Genomic DNA, 12865 nt, shown 5'->3' with positions numbered 1-12865 from the left:
AAACACAAGAGGCCCCGAATAGCCAAAGTAATTTTGAAGAAGATGACCAAAGCAGGAGGCATCACAATCCTAGACTTTAGCCTCTACTACAAAGCTGTCATCATCAAGACAGCATGGTATTGGCACAAAAACAGACACATAGACCAATGGAATAGAATAGAAACCCCAGAACTAGACCCACAAATGTATGGCCAACTAATCTTTGACAAAGCAGGAAAGAACATCCAATAGAAAAAAAAACAGTCCCTTTAACAAATGGTGCTGGGAGAACTGGACAGCAACATGCAGTAGGCTGAAACTAGACCACTTTCTCACACCATTCACAAAAATAAACTCAAAATGGATAAAGGACCTGAATGTGAGACAGGAAACCATCAAAACCCTAGAGGAGAAAGCAGGAAAAGACCTCTCTGACCTCAGCCTTAGCAATCTCTTACTTGACACATCCCCAAAGGCAAGGGAATTAAAAGCAAAAATGAATTACTGGGACCTTATGAAGATAAAAAGCTTCTGCACAGCAAAGGAAACAACCAACAAAACTAAAAGGCAACCAATGGATGGGAAAAGATATTTGCAAATGACATATCGGACAAAGGGCTAGTATCCAAAATCTATAAAGAGCTCACCAAACTCCACACCTGAAAAACAAATAACCCAGTGAAGAAATGGGCAGAAAACATGAATAGACACTTCTCTAAAGAAGACATCCGGATGGCCAACAGGCACATGAAAAGATGCTCAACGTCGCTCCTCATCAGGGAAATACAAATCAAAACCACACTCAGATATCACCTCATGCCAGTCAGAGTCACCAAAATGAACCAATCAGGAGACTATAGATGCTGGAGAGGATATGGAGAAACGGGAACTCTCTTGCACTGTTGGTGGGAATGCAAACTGGTGCAGCCACTCTGGAAAACAGTGTGGAGGTTCCTCAAAAAATTAAAAATAGACCTACCCTATGACCCAGCAATAGCACTGCTAGGAATTTACCCAAGGGATACAGGAGTACTGAGGCATAGGGGCACTTGTACCCCAATGTTCATAGCAGCACTCTCAACAATAGCCAAATTATGGAAAGAGCCTAAATGTCCATCAGCTGATGAATGGATAAAGAAATTGTGGTTTATATACACAATGGAATACTACGTGGCAATGAGAAAGAATGAAATATGGCCCTTTGTAGCAACATGGATGGAACTGGAGAGTGTGATGCCAAGTGAAATAAGCCATACAGAGAAAGACAGATACCATATGGTTTCACTCTTATGAGGATCCTGAGAAACTTAACAGAAACCCATGGGGCAGGGGAAGGAAAAAAAAAAAAGAGGTTAGAGTGGGAGAGAGCCAAAGCATAAGAGACTGTTAAAAACTGAGAACAAACTGAGGGTGGATGGGGGGTGGGAGGGATGGGAGGGTGGGTGATGGGTATTGAAGAGGGCACCTTTTGGGATGAGCACTGGGTGTTGTATGGAAACCAACTGGACAATAAATTTCATATATTGAAAAAAATTTAAAAAAAAAGAAAGAAATGAAAGAAGAACTAAATAAGTAGAGATATTCCGTGTTCATCAATAGGGAGACTCAATATTATCAAGATCTCAGTTCTTCTCAAATTAACCTTAGCTTCAATATGATTCTAACAAATTATTTTACAGATAGGACAAACTGAATCTAAAGTTTATATGGAGAGAAAAAAGACTCAGAATAGGCAACAAAATATTGCAAGAGAAGAATAAAGTTGGTGGAGTAAATCTATCTGATTTTACGGCAGTATAAAGCTACGGTAATCAAGATACTGTGGTATTGGTGAAAGAACAGACAAATAGATCAATGGAACGTAATAGTCCAGAAATAGATCTACATAAATATATTCAATTTATCTTTGACAAAGGGGCAAATGTAATATGATGGAGCAAATAATCTCTTCACTTAATGGTCTGGAACAATTGGATATCCTCATACCTCATACAAAGACAGACTTTATACCCTTCACAAAAATTAAATTTAAATGAATCACAGACCTAAATGTAAAATGCAAACATTTTACATTTACATCTACAAAACTCATAGAGGACAACATGGGAGAAAACCTACAAAATCTTGAGTAAAATGATGACTTTTTAGATTAAATATCAAAGGCACCATCCATGAAAGAAATAATTGGTAAGCTGGATTTAATTAAAATTTATTGTCTCTGCAAAAGACAATGAGAAGCTGAACCACAAACTGGAAGAAAATATTTGCAAAAGAACTGATAAAGGATTGATATACAAAATATAAAAGAACTCTTAAAACTCAACAATAAGGAAAACAAACAACCTGATTGAAAAAAATGAGCCAAAGACCTTAGCAAATATCTCACTAAAACAAACAAACAAATAAATAAAAATACAGATGTCAAATAAGCATATGAATAGATGTTCCACATCATATGTCATCAGGAAAATGCAAATTAAAATGAGATATCACTATACACCTATTAGAATGGCTAAAATTTGAAGTATTGACACCTCCAAATCCTCATGAGAACATGGAGCAACAAGATTCTCATTCATGACTGGTGGGAATGCTAAACGGTACAGCCACATTGGAAGACAGTTTGGTGGTTTCTTAGAAGAGTAATCACACTCTTACCATGAGATTCAGCAATCACATTCATTGATATTTACTCAAAGGAGTGAAAATTTATATCCACACAAAAATTTACACGTGGATGTTTACAGCACATTTATTCATAATTACTAAAACTTGAAAGCAAACAATCTGGTCTTCAGTAGGTAATGGATAAACTGGTACATCTAGACAATGGGATATTATTCAGTGCTAAAAAAAAATGAGCTATCATGCCATGACAAGATATGGAGGAAATTAAATGCATATTACTAAGTGAAAAAAACTAATCTGGAAAGGCTACATATTGTACAATTCCAACTACATGACATTTCAGCAAAGGTAAAACTATGGAAACAGTAAAAAGGTGAATAGTTGCCAGACGTTAAGGGGGACGGAGGTATAAATAGAGCATAGATAATTCTTAGGGCAGTGAAACTATCTGTATATTCTAATGGTGGATAGATATCATTAAAATTTTGTCCAAACCCATGAAATGTACATCAAGAGTAAACCTAAAGTAAATTATAAATTTGATAATAATTTGTCAATGTAATTTCATCAGTTGTAACAAATGTACTACTCTGGTGAGGCATGTTAATGATGGAGGAGGCTATGCGTGTGTTGGACAGGGGATAGGGTTTATATAAAAAATCAGTGTACCTCCTCTCATTTTTGCTATAAACCTAAAACACAGCTCTAAAAAATAAAAGGTATTATAAAAAATGTACTCTTGACCTATTAGAATATTTTTTTCCATAAAGTTACTTTTGCCTTCTTTTTCTGCCTCTTTTTTTTTGCCTTCTTTTCTTCCTTTTTTTTTTTTTTAATTTTTTTTTTCAACGTTTATTTATTTTTGGGACAGCGGGAGACAGAGCATGAACCGGGGAGGGGCAGAGAGAGAGGGAGACACAGAATCGGAAATAGGCTCCAGGCTCTGAGCCATCAGCCCAGAGCCTGACGCGGGGCTCAAACTCACGGACTGCGAGATCGTGACCTGGCTGAAGTCGGACGCTTAACCGACTGCGCCACCCAGGCGCCCCTTTTCTTCCTTCTTTAACTCATATATCTTTAAGACAATGTTCTGTTTATTTCATGGTAGCTGTAGCTAGTTATGCCCTTATGTGTATGGTTTTGCCACACTAAATAAATGTTATGCTTCTTGAAGGAAGGGATTCTATTTTATTTCTCTAAATTTTCTCTCTTCCAAGTATATATAGGCCTTGCTCTCTATATTTTTATAAATAAAATATAAGAAAACTTTTTTCTGCAGAATGATGTTCCATATTTATTTTCCTTTCAATTTGCATTCCATATTCTATAATTTTTCTTCAATGTACCATGCTGACATTATTATTATTATTTTGATTAATGTAATCCTTAATACATTTTGCTTCTAAAAACATTGGAGGCCGCAGGGAGCATTTTTTTTAAAGGAGAAATAAATTATAGGACTATCTAGGAAAACAGGATTTACTTGTTCTGGAAACTGATACTGAAATGTGTATGGCAATGTATTACTGAATTTACTTTTCTTCTTCCTTGTCTCTAAGACTAAAAGAAAAACATATTATGTTACTTCATTCCCATGAACTAATACAAGGAAGCTTATTAGTTCTTAAAGTCTTTAAATGTGAATTTTATATAAAAGTCATTGCATAACATAATAAGCATTATCTTTAATAGCAGGTACGTCAAAACTGCCCAAGTATTTTTCATATCCTATGTGGTAGGCAAAATTATAGCTCCTCAGATATATCTATCTCCTAATCTCTGGAGCCTGTGCATATGTTATGTTCTGTGGCAAAGGAAAATTAAGGTTGAGAATGGAATTAAGGTTCTAATTAGGTGACTTAAAATAGGGAGATTATCCTGGATTTTCCAGGTATCTTGTAATCACAGAGATCCTGAAATGTGGAAGACAGAAGCAGAAGAGTCAGTATCAGAATGATGTGAATTGAGAAAGACTCAACTGCCCATTTCTTGCTTTGAAGATAGAAGGAAGCAGGCTATGAGACAAGAAATGCCAATACCTTGATTATAATCCTACCCCTTTTGGATTTCTGGCCTTCATGATTGTAAAATAATAAATTTTTGTTGTTTTAAGTTACTAGTTTGTGGTAATTTGTTAAAGCAGCAAGAGGAAACTAATCCACCTATCTCATTAGACCTCAAAGACAGGAATGGCACTGTCATCGAGATAATATTCATCAAATATTCTATTCCCTCGCCTCACTTAAATTTTCCCGTCTCTGTGAAGTTAGATGTTACTCATTCTGACCAGTGAAAGGCGAGCAGAAGTGAAATGGGCCCTTTCAGATCAGATTCTTTTTTCCCGCGTGTTTGGTTCAGATGGTACAGCTACAAGGTGGTAGATCCTCAGTCAACCTGGGCCACAGAGTATACATGTATGGCACAGCAAACACTCTCAAGTCATTATCGAACATGTAGTGAAGCTAGACAAATTTTTTTATTATGTTAAGCCATCACAATTTGAGTGGTAATTTGTTACTGCAAAATGACATAATTTATCCTAAAAACAAATACAGGTACCAAATTATAGCTTAGTAAATATCAGGAAATAAGTTTCTTTGATTTCTAGACTCCTGGTTTAAAGAGTTTACAAAATTTACGAGACTTCATGGCTAACATTGCCTTTGGACTGTTACATCCCACCTGTACTTTTAGCACACAAGATTTACAATTCCAAATTGTGCTCTCTGGCTAGTGACTAAAAGGAAGACTGTGTATACTGGGTATCTTATTAAAAAGTCGTACATTCTTTATGAACAATGGTCAGTAGCCAAATAAAATGCAGTTATCGAAATTAAAGATGTTTTATTTTTGCTAAGGATTAATCCCACCTTTTCATAAATGTGCCTGAGGCAGAGTCTGTAGCAGTAATTCCTGGCCCAAGGAGACAATATTTTTCTCAAAGAACTTTGAGCCTCTCATACGTCTGAACAATTATTTCTTTGACAGTTCAATTTGTCAGAGAACTAAAAGTTATGATTTTATCATAGTCTAGAAATTTTAAAGGCAAGCTGTTGCCATTTGATTCAGTCAATTATAGATGAACTTTAGTGTGAATCTGTTATATAAATTAACCAAAGGTGGCCCTTAGGTTATTTCTTCACAGAGGTCTGGGGCCTATTAGCCCAAAGGCCACCAGTGCCAAACTAAAATTTTTACACATCCAAAGTTTTTAGCATAGCCTAAATAAACAGATTTGTATCCATTTTGAGCCTGATTGCTTTGCATATTATGGAAAACAATGCCCAGCATGTGCTAGCCATAGATAAAATAAACCCTGTAGTGTAAAACATCCAAGCTGCTGCTGCCCTTTGGAGCTCTGTGACCCAGACTCCCTACTCAGCTGTTGAGTGACATCACCTCCCCCCCCATCATATGATTGTTGGTAGGATTCAGTGTTTTAAGGGATGTTGGACCAACAGCCTCAGCGACTCACTAGCTTTTGACCAGAGGCAGCCCTCAGTTCCTTGTCACGTGGACCTGTCTATGTGGGCTCACATCAAGGACGTTGCTTCACCAGAACAACAAGCTAGAAGAGCCACAGAGTAAGTGCAAGCAAAATAAAAGTCACAGTCTTCTGTAGCCTAGTGTCAGAATTGACATCTCATCACTTTTTTGTACTTACCATGCCATGAATTCATAGGGAATGGGTTCCAGCAGCTTAGTCCTTTCCATTAGTTCTCACAAAGTTTTCTGCTTTGGGTGGAGCAGGCTGGAGCTTCAGTCTACCCCAAATCCCTATGGGTTTGGCTTCCTTCTTTTTCTGATCATTTTCCTTCACAAGCTTCAGGAAGCTAGCTTGGCTTTTTGAATACTTCATGGGCTCAATACGTGCATTAATTCTCTTGGCATGAATCTTGCCCTTAAACTGGTTTACAACAATGTCAACTCAATGCTGGGTAACATTGTAGACTCTTTCAGGTTTGCCATGGTAACATTTGTGGGATGTTCCTTTTTGAACAGTGCCCATTCCCTTGATGTCTACACCACCTTTCTTGTAGGTTTGTGCAACACAGCCAAAGGAACAACTTCATGTTTTCTAAAGGCCTATAGAACATATAATGGGTGTCTCTCCTCTTCCCATTTGTGTTGGGCATTTTGGTGAGTTATTGGAAGATGGTGGTTCTGGCAGAAAGGTGACATCAGTTTTTAAAAAGTTGTTTTTATTATTTTTAATTTTTATTTGAGAGAGAGAGAGCATGAGCAAGGGAGAGGGGCAGAGGGAGAGAGAAAGACAGAATCTTAAGCAGTCTCCACATCAGCATAGAGCCCTATGTGGGCAACTTGATCCCATGATCCTGGGATCCCGACCTAAGCCTAAATCAATGGATGCTCACCCAACTGAGCCACCCAGGCACCCCTCATCACTTAAAAAAAAAAAAGCTAAACTATAACTTTATTCAAAGGTGACCAGTTTTTCCACCTATGTTCTCTGTTCCATGGCCCAATCCAGACTGTCACATAGCATTTAGTTATCATATCTCCTTAGTCTCCTTGCTCTGTGATCATTCTTTCCTTGTGTTTCATGATCTTGACATTTTTTAGAAGAAATGGTAGTTATTTTGTAGAATGTCCCCCAATTTGGGTTTGTTTGATATTTGCTCATGATTATACTGACGTTTTGCATTAAGGGAAAGATAACACAAAAGTGATTTGCCCTTTCCATTGCCTCATATCATGGATATGATATCATGGATACATGATGTCATTATGTATTGCTACTATTGTTGACCTTGATAATTTGGTCAATTTTGTATGCACCAGGTTTCACTCTGGCAGAGTTCCCTTTTTATCATCTCATTCCTTCCAGTTTTAGCATATCTTGTTTGTTGGAGACAAGTCACTAAGTCTTGCCAGTACACACAAGGGAAGGGGATGACATAACGGGTTAAATGCCAGGAGATAGGGTTTATTGGGAGCCATTTAATAAGCTGCATATCATACTATGAAGGGTAACACGGGGCTACAGTGGTAGGTAAGGTAAAGATGTAGTAGGTAAAGTAATGATACATAAGTCACATAAATGACTTAACACGTTGCTGTCAAAGTGAATGATAGCTATTATGATTATTATACAGTGGTAACTTTTGTGGCTCTCTTTCAAATTGATTCATTCAATAAGTGTTTGTTGAACCCTTATTCTGATAGAACTGAAAATACAAAACTCCTCTGGTTTAGGAGGGAGATAATAATAAACAGGTTAAGGAAAATATTTGTGAATTGTGATAAATGATATAAGGAAAGTAATCAGGACAAGGTGATAGAAAATGTGTATGTGTGTGTGTGTGTGTGTGCGTGTGTGTATGATGATTATCTCAATCCAACAGAAAAAGCCTTCCTGAGATGACATTTATCCTGAGACTGAATGCTGAGAATCAGCTTTACAAGATCCTGACAATAACATTTTAGGCAGAGAGAATAACAAGTTCAAGGGCCACAAACAGAGAAGAGTTTGTTATGTGAAGGAAATAGGAGAAACTTATGACTAAAGTATATTTAGTAAGGGGTAAAGTGTTATGAAATAATGTTGGAGGTAGGTAGGGGCTAAAATAGATAGGGCTTTGAAGGGTGTGAGAAAAACATTATTTTACTCTAAGTATGATGGAATGCATTGGAGAGTTTTATGAAAGGTAACAACAAGATCTTATTTTTACAAATTTGGTCTAATTGTAAAATTACAGAAGACTTGTAATAGTGCAAGTAAGTTCCATACACCGTTCATGTGAGGTGAAAATTATATGATAATTCCAGTTTTGTATTACTCTGATCAAATCCATTCTCTTCAAAACATCTAAAATGGTATACTGGCCTTTATTTTTCTAGGATTAAAAAAAAGATGTTTCTATACCTACTATATAAGAACGAGGAATTATAATAATTTGGTCCCATTCTCTTTAAATATTTAGATAATAACTGCAAATATATTTGGGAACTATTAAAATTATCCATAGTGTTTATGCTTGGGACAGCCAAGCGTAGGGACTCCTATTGGCTGATGGAAAACTCTCTTGTGTCATTCCAAGTATCCCATCAGCAATTTTATCTTACTGCTTGAATTTTACCTTGAATTTTACCTTTAAGATATTTGCCTTTACTCTTGATTTTCTTCCTTTTTTGCAAGGAAATATAGGTATAAGTTTCTGAACTATGGACATTATAAAAGAATGCATAAATGATTACAAAGCTTTGATACCAACAATGATGCTTGAATATTATTACACACACATTATAGGAACCAATTAGTATTTATGTTTACAGTATCTTCATGCTTATAGAATACCATACTGGGGCGCCTGGGTGGCGCAGTCGGTTAAACGTCCGACTTCAGCCAGGTCACGATTTCGCCGTCCGGGAGTTCGGGCCCCGCGTCAGGCTCTGGGCTGATGGCTCAGAGCCTGGAGCCTGTTTCCGATTCTGTGTCTCCCTCTCTCTCTGCCCCTCCCCCGTTCATGCTCTGTCTCTCTCTGTCCCAAAAATAAATAAACGTTGAAAAAAAAATTATTAAAAAAAAAATACCATACTTAATTGATTTATTACACTTTGGTAAGTCTTGTGTGGCATTTATTCAATATACCTCTTATATTCAGGTACATTATTTGGGTAAATATTTGTTGGTGTACAATTGTGTATGCCTTACTGTTTGATGACTTATTCCACTTCATGAATAACTTTAAAAGTATGTAGTATTCTCATCTGGCTTTATTCTTGTTTTCTTACTTTCCACTCACATCCCAGCTTTCTTTCTTTGCTAACATGTACTTTGAATACCTGAGACATATGTAGGGAACAAGAGCCCACATACACAGTATATAGAAGCCTGAGAAATATTTCATACCTTCAGTCAAGGAGTACTATGAAGGTAGTTACAACCAACAAACATCTTAGCCAGTGAACTCTTGAATGGTTCCAGTTAAAATAGAACATGTTCCATTTATTTGCCTTGCCAAAGCCTGGAGGTAAACATAATTGCTAAACTATGGGAATAAAATCAGGGGAAGGAATAAAAATTGTTTAGTGGGAAGATAACAGAATTCTAATTCTAATTATGGTTCTGACACTAAGCAGATGTTTGATAAACACATTTTAACTAAGTTTATGTTCCTGTCAGTATTTTCTTAATGGATAATTACAGATTTTTAGCATAAGTGTGTTTCAGATTTGGAATGGTCTTCAATGGCTTGAAGCTACTTTATTTAGTCTATCCCATTTTCCCATTTTATATAGCTTTAATTCAATGGTTCTTAAACTATTTTGTCTCAGAACCTATTTATACTCTCAGCACTTACTAAGATTGCAAAGAGCTTTTGTTTATGTGGGATATATCTATTTATGTTTATCATATTAGAAATTAAAATGACACATTTTAATAATTTTGAATAGCTATAAGCTCATTACATATTAACATAAATATTTGTAAGCCTCAATAATTATAAGCCAGACCCAATAAGACAACTACCTCATGACCTCACTTATATGTAGAATCCAAAACAAAACAGAACAGTTCAATTCATGTAATAGAAAGTAGAATGTTTATTACCAGGACCTGGGAGGTGGGGGAGTGGGGGAAGGGTGATGTTGTTTAAAGAGTACAAACTTTCAGTTGTAACATAAGTACATTTGGAGATCTAATATACACCACAGGGACTATAGTTAATAATAATGTATTGGATACTAAAAATCTGCTGAGAGTAGACCTCAAGTGTTTTCCTCATACACGCAAACACACACACAAAGATAACATGTGAAAGACAGTGGATATGTGAATTAGTTGACTGTGATAATTATATCACAATGTATACATATATCAAAATGTCATATTGTATACCTTAAATATATATAATTTTTATTTGTCAATCATACCTCAATAAAGCTAGAAAAATATATTTTCAAAAATTATAGTGAGAATGGAATGGTTTTACCTTTTTTTCAAATGTTTTATGCTGGCTTAATAGGATTTTCTTATGTCTTCCTTTTGTAATATGACGCGTCAAGTAGCCTTTGGAAAAGCATCACTGTAGGCTCATGAGAAAATGAGAATCTAAAAGGCAAATAGCACCCTCATATCATTTTGAATATAGTTGTGAATTTGAAGACCCTTCGAAAAGGTTTCAGGTTTCCCCTGGGTATCCTGGGTAACCTATTGAGAACCACTTCTCTATAAAGATTTTCCTTTATTTTTATTTTTACTTTATTTAGTGCTCACTTTTGAGATAGAGGAAGAGAGAATGAGCAGGGGAGGGGCAGAGAGAGCAGGCAACAGAGGATCCTAAGTGGGGTCTGTGCTGACAGCAGAGATCCCAATGTGGGGCTTGAATCCATAAGCTGTGAGATCATGACCTGAACTGATGTCGGATGCTCAATCGACTGGTTTTCTTTTATTCTGAGTCCACATTTTTCTTCTACTTTCAAGGTCCTTGTGCTAATCTCAAGAACCATAAAGAATAAGTCTGATCTCTGTTTCAAATGATAGCCCCACTCAAATATTTTATGTCAGCTATGTTGTTAACCCTATATCTTTCCTTCAGGATCAACTTTCATAGTTATTTCAACTAATATTTATGTGAGAAATTTCAATTTTTCTTTTCACATCAGTTACATTATTCATGGGCCTGCTCTCATTAGTCATTTGTTCTTTTGGTATAACAATTAGAGATGAATAAAATATTTCAGAATAGTCTGAATGATGGAAAGTAGGGAAAAATCTTAAACTGGATTCCATGTCTCTTAAATTCATATAAATTTGATTCATATTTTAACTTGTTAATGTTCAGTTAAATCTTTCCTATTTTAAAGTTTGATTTCAGTTGATTCACAGAATTTTTAATAATCTATGTCATCTTATTAGATAAAGGATCAACAATTTAGCTCATGGATCCTAATGATATTATATAAAGTATTCATAATATTTATGCAGACACAATGCTATATATTCACCAAACTGTTTCATTTTCCTCCTGGGAATACAGCACAACCACATACTGAGCTCTTTAGCATATAGGTAGAGCATAGACTGAGTTCTGGTCAGTGGGGTGCAGGCAGAAGTGCCATATAATCCATTTCAGTGTTGGCCAGAAACCTGCAGTACAAACATCTGCAGTCTCTCCCCATTTGACTTGCTGCAAGCAAAGAACTCTGAGACAACTAGGAAGTGGGAGGAACCTGGATCCCTGAGTTCACTATTTGAAGGAAAACTTCCCAGGAAATCCTCCGGAAGAGGAAAATCCACATGGAACCTTCCATGAGCCAGAGAGAAACTGTTACACATTACGTTAGGCTCAGGGGATTTTTGATAGCCTATCCTACCAAATGTTCTCAGCTTTATTGAAACACTCTATGATGACATTAATTTGTTATTTAGTCGCTGTTTTGCCATAGTCATTTAATCAAAAAGGATCAGTCAACTTCAACTGTACTAATTGTACTAACAGTACTGTCATTTGCCCCACACTTATTTGTCTTATCCACAAGAATACAAGATAATTTTTGATAGATGCTATGGTGAAATTCAGATAAATGATGAGTAATGCTGTCATCCAGCATGAGTTGGATTGTGTTCCCTTATCCTTAATTTTCTGAAAGAATTTGTGTAGAATTGGTATTAGTTCTCCCTTAAATGCTCAGTAGAATTCAGTACTGAAGTCATTGGGCCTGAGGTTGTGGAAACATTTTTAACTGCAAATTCAATTTCTTTAATAGATATAGGTTGTTTAGGTCTCCTATTACCTCTTGAAAGATCTTTTGTAATTTGTTTTAGAGGGATTTTGTCCAATTTATCCATATTGCCAAATTTATCAGCGTTATTTATCAGTTATTTATCAGAGTTATTAAAAAATTTTTTTAATGTTTATTCATTTTTGAGAGACAGAGAGATAGAGTGTGAGTGCAGGAGGGGCAGAGAGAGAGGCAGACACAGAATCTGAGGCAGATTCTAGGCTCTGAGCTGTCAGCACAGAGCCCCAATGCGGGCTCGAACACACCAACTGTGAGATCATGACTTGAGCTGAAGTCAGATGCTTAATAGACTGAGCCACTCAGGTGCCCCAAGTTATTTTAAAATATATTTTATTTATATATATATATATATATATTTTTTTTTTTTTTTATTTATTTATCACTGTATCTTTTTAATGTCTGCAGAATCTGTGGTGATACCACCTTTCACGTTTCAGATGTTAGCAATTTGTGTTTCATCTCTTTTTCTTCTGGTCTCACTAGAGGT

The sequence above is a fragment of the Prionailurus bengalensis genome, chromosome A1, assembly GCF_016509475.1.
Source record: "Prionailurus bengalensis isolate Pbe53 chromosome A1, Fcat_Pben_1.1_paternal_pri, whole genome shotgun sequence".
Lineage (NCBI taxonomy): Eukaryota > Metazoa > Chordata > Mammalia > Carnivora > Felidae > Prionailurus > Prionailurus bengalensis.
The sequence above is the reverse complement of the archived record's forward strand: the minus strand, read 5'-3'. Positions refer to the sequence as shown.